Source organism: Acipenser ruthenus, chromosome 47 (assembly GCF_902713425.1).
Source record: "Acipenser ruthenus chromosome 47, fAciRut3.2 maternal haplotype, whole genome shotgun sequence".
Taxonomy (NCBI): domain Eukaryota; kingdom Metazoa; phylum Chordata; class Actinopteri; order Acipenseriformes; family Acipenseridae; genus Acipenser; species Acipenser ruthenus.
The window spans coordinates 4,639,137-4,644,542 of NC_081235.1; positions in this window are offsets into that span (position 1 = coordinate 4,639,137).

Sequence of the window (5,406 nt, forward strand, 5' to 3'; positions counted from 1 at the left end):
ACTCTTTCAGCACTCCAGTCTTCGGTGTGTTGGTTGGGATTATGAGATGTGATGCGTATTAAAGGTCGAAAGGTGTAAGCTCTGTAACAGTACGTGTTTGTGTTTGCCTGGGTTTTGTTAACATCAGTAGTTTTAGCTACAAACTAACAAGCGTCCTCTCCTCTTGAAACACATTTGCAATGATGTCAGTCCGGCACGCTGTACCTGCATTGGAGCTTATAAATAACGTTCCGGCGTGTTACACTGACCGCATGAGACGGGAAATACAGCTACAATAGCCATTTTTAACATGGGCCAAAGCAAACGCGCTATTCAAATCTTTTGAGTTAGATCCTCCTTTTGGAAGATTTTGCCTGTAAGATTGTAAATGGTTTGTACCTAAAATCCCTCAAGAACACAATAGAACAGTGGTTATCTCCTTATAGTTTATATACCTTTTTATAGTGATCACTGTCCTGAACACTTTATCAGAGGAGAACTAAATACGTCCTATATAATGAGGCCCTAACAACTGGTTATCTCGTGTGATTTCAGACCTCTATAAGGAATACTGAACAATACAAACCTGGGGGATAGAAAAACATGGGACAGTTTAAAAAATGCAAGTGTGCATATTTTGTAGAATATAAATAAATGCCAAAGAGAACATAAAAGAAACGGAGAGTGGCATTAATATTCTCTTTAGCTGATGTTAACAGACCTCTGAGCATTTTATTTAATATCATTGTGTGTTTGGAAGGCTAAAATAACGAACAGTAACTCAAACTGCAAACAACTTGTTCATGAAACGAGATTTCTTCTGTTTAGTTAATTTGTCTAGTTACATTTCTCAGTGTAAGATCGCCCTCTAGTGGTTTCACAGCATATTGCAATTGTTATACCTTCACGCAGCTGCTTTTAAAGGAGTATACCAGGAGAACCCGCCCCACGCCAGGGTATACCAGGAGAACATGCCCCACACCAGGGTATACCAGGAGAACACGCCCCACGCCAGGGTATACCAGGAGAACACGCCCCACACCAGGGTATACCAGGAGAACACGCCCCCACACCAGGTATACCAGGAGAACACGCCCCACGCCAGGGTATACCAGGAGAACACGCCTCACACCAGGGTATACCAGGAGAACATGCCCCACACCAGGGTATACCAGGAGAACACGCCCCACGCCAGGGTATACCAGGAGAACACGCCCCACACCAGGGTATACCAGGAGAACACGCCCCCACACCAGGTATACCAGGAGAACACGCCCCACGCCAGGGTATACCAGGAGAACACGCCTCACACCAGGGTATACCAGGAGAATACGCCTCACACCAGGGCAATGCCACATCCACTCAGGTCTACAGGTGATAATATAGTGGTCCTGGGTTTGTAGACTTTGTCTAATTGTCATAGAGCAGGAATTGGGGGAACTGGGGTCATTTAGTTTCGTTCCCAGTTCACCTATTCTGTTTCGATTTCTAACTGTGTCCTACCACATACCTACCAAAAAAGTTAGAAATGTAAATAACAGTTTATTGAATTGTGATTATCCAAGCATACGCCTCCTTATTTTTTTTTGTATGCAACCCAAAGTGCAGGCGTTGATGTGCTGCAGTGCTTTAGTGCAAACTGATTGATGTTTTACACCCAATACAGTCTACTATATCATTTTCAATATATATATATATATATATATATATATACACACACACACACACACACACAAGGCTCAGAAATGAGCACATTCCACGCTTTGTTTAGATATATTTTTCCAATGTAATTGCACAATACTACAGCTGCCAATCCTGGGAAAGCTGTGGGATGTCAGACTGGAGCTTTGGAATTTCAGGAATTGCATAACAACCTTTCTAGTCAGATTCCCTGTGCTGTCCTATGATTCCGGATTTCTGCACTGTGGGGTACAAAACACACACACACACACACACACACACACACACACACACACACACACACACACTTCGTAACGTTTGTATGGATCAACACAGTTTCTTTTAAATTGGAGCAGATTTATTTTAATAGATCATTTCAAATTATACTTGCTATAATTTGAAAAATATATTTGAAATTACTTAAAGCAACAATAAATGCAAATTAAGAAAAAAAATAAGATTCAAAATAAAAAAAAAGAACAATTTAAATCAAGTTTATTTACAGTGCTACAGGTTTAAAAATATTTTTTATTTGTCATTTTTCTTAAGGAGTGCTAATAGTGGGCCACAGTGACTAATGTGAGCCTCAGATAAAACAGTTTGGGACTCCTGTGTTAAACTACCAGAAATTGTGCATTGTGGTCTTTGTCGTATTAATTAGTGGCTAATGTTCACTAAATGCTTGCATGGAACATGTTTTCTTGACTGCTTATATTAAGTGTAGTAGGGTGCTAATACTTCTCTGCGACTGTATAAAGATCCTCTCATCTGTCACCAGCTCAAGATTAAAATACTTCACAGACTTCATCACAGTGAATCCAAACTACACCTATAGATAATACCTCTGCATTCCTTTTCAAGCACAGCACTGGCCGATCAAACCAAGCTGTTTCTCACCTCCTCTTATCCTGTCGATTCCTTTACCACAGTACGTTTGCAGTTTGCCCCCAATGCTTTTACCATAGCTTACAATGTTTTACCAGACCTCTCTTTGCTTTATGATGCTTCTGATACTTTACTACACTTTGCTACGCTTTTACTAAGGTACACTTTTATAAGGGTAGGTTACAAGGCCTGATTGATCTACATCACAGGAAGTGATTCTGTACCAGGAAGCAGCTGAAGCAACTTCTACAGCCCTTGAAATATTCAAGTGGATTTTAAAGTCTTGGTTTGTACTCGTTTAATAACAGTCAAGCTGGCTATGAACAAACACAAACCCTCAGTTCTATACCTGCTGTTTACACCCCTAAAAACGAGGTCCGTTCCTATGTAATTAAATTATTATTAAAGGGTACAGATGGAGTTTTTCTAATCCATGTTCCAGGGTGACTAATAATCCTCTCAACGAGCAAGAAGCTGCCATTGCAATCCAACATGTTGATTTTTCTCAGGTTTAAAAGCAGGACAGACCTTGCTGGCTTCAGCTTTCTAAATCTCCTCCTGTAACTGCATGGCCACATTGTCATGCCTCCCAACCTCCACCACTGTTCCAGGAAAGAGCTTCACTTACCCGAGTCCACCACAGGGGCCCAACCGTTTACATGAACGGGACGTCCTGTATAAACAGAGCCCCGCTGCATGGATCCAGCCTCCTCCTTGGCACAGAGCGCTGGAGACAAAACATCAACACCCTGGGAGGTGGCGGGCGGCTCTGTGCTTGTGTGGAGGCTTTCAACGCCCTGGCAGGGTTCGGTATGGAGGCGGCAGGAGACAGTCAAGGTGTCTCAAAATAGACTTGCACAGAACAGCATTTAAACAAGTCCCTTATTAAAAACAGACCGAGGCACGCTGAAGCAAAAGCTTAACGTACGAAGCACAGCAGCAAGCAGGGTAGAAAGCGATTCTAGGCACGGCTGAAGTGATTATAAAATAGTTCTTTTTATTTTGTTAACGAATAACAATAAAACAAATACAAAAAAAAAAAATCAGCTTTTTATTTTTTATTGTAAGGCTGGGTGTAAGAAATTTTCTCCCAAGATTGATAATCTGTGCTTTTGTACGTTACTGCACACAGATTCCTAGCAGACCTGTTTTTATTCTGTAGTTCTTCTGGTTTATATGGTAAAGTACAAGTACTACTAGTGCACACTGAAGCAGAATCAATGCTGGTACAGTGCAGTACACTACACTGCAATGCTCCCTCGTTGTTTTCAGATTTAACCTACAGCTCTGGCCAAACGTTTTGCATTCCCCTATGGAATTAACTCATGTTGCTTCATAAAGTCCAATGAAACCTGCTGAATAATGTTATGTTAACATATTGAATTACACCCCGCATTGTAGTTTCCCCATATACTTAAAAAACTGACAACATTGAATCATCAAAATCTAACAAGAAATACTGTACTACTATTATGGTTTCCGGCAGACTTTTGCGATATCATTTTGTAGTTTATTTGATTATATAATGTTAAATAAAAAGATCGAAATTATGTTCATTTAGTTTTTTTCATTTTTTTTTTCAAATAACGTCAGTCCTAAAATTCTAGGTGATGCAAAACTTTTGGCCATAGCTGCACACATCAAAAAAATGTGAAACATGGACAACAGCAAATGAATGAAGGGCCTTATACAGGAAATTATAGGTCTTTTACAATTTACTGTCAACATGGAATTAAGTCAATTTACAGTGAACTAACCAAGCTGGTGACATACACAGTATATGAAAGAGGAATGGCAAACTGAGACAGTATATTTCTAATGAAGCTTTTAGAAGCGTGACTGGAGCGATATTTATAACACATCTCTCAACACAGTTGTGTTCAGTACTAAGCTGGCTCAATAACGCTGCCCACTGTATGCAGACGGAGTGGACAGGATATTTTAGAAGCTGCTGGTATCGCCCCACATTAAAACAAAGCATACCCACGATGCCCTGCTGCTACCCAAAATAAAAGTGCTCCTTGTGTTGCTCCAAGCTGTAGCACACCTGCCAAAAGTTTTTTAATGAAGTGTTTTATTAAATGTGTTTTCCCTTCTTGGCTGTCTTCTGGTGTATTGCTAGACTGTTTGCATTAGCTCTGTAGTCTGCTCCTGTGCTGTACATCAAGGGAAATTAATTACATCACAGGACAGACACGGAGAAAACACTGGAAACTAGAGGAAAATCTGCAGCAGTCCGGTCCACCTGAAACACATTTCCGAAAAAGTCAGCATGGAAATTTTTTCCACCTGGTCCCAGAGAGCCCTATTTTAAAGGGATTATGGACAGGCTGAGCGCGAGTGACAGCTGCTGAAGGGGCGCTGACCAGGGCTTTGATAATCAGATTCAGGGGCTGCACTACAGTTGTCTTCCATAGATATATGAAAGTTTCCAAATGTTTAAAGACTATGGCGATCTACATCGGTGACATGAGAGGGTTTCTAATCCTGCGATTGGGGTGTAAAGTGCCGTATACGCCCCCTACAGCTCAGGAACACTTACTGCAGTTAAATCAGCTGCCCAGAATCCCGTTCTCCAACCTGGTCAAACCTGCAGTTTCCTTAACGAAGAGCACATGCCCACTAACTCACACCAAATCAACAATTATTTTATTTTATTCCATCACACACCCATGGATCACATGACCAGTGCTTAGTCCCCCCCCCCCCCCCCCCCCCGAGATCCGTAGGTAGGAGCTAAATATCAACCACACAGGCAACAACAACGACAAAGAACAAACAATAATAACTCTTGATAAAAAGGATCAAGAGTCTGCTATACATTATATATATATATATATAATGTATAATGTATAATGTGTG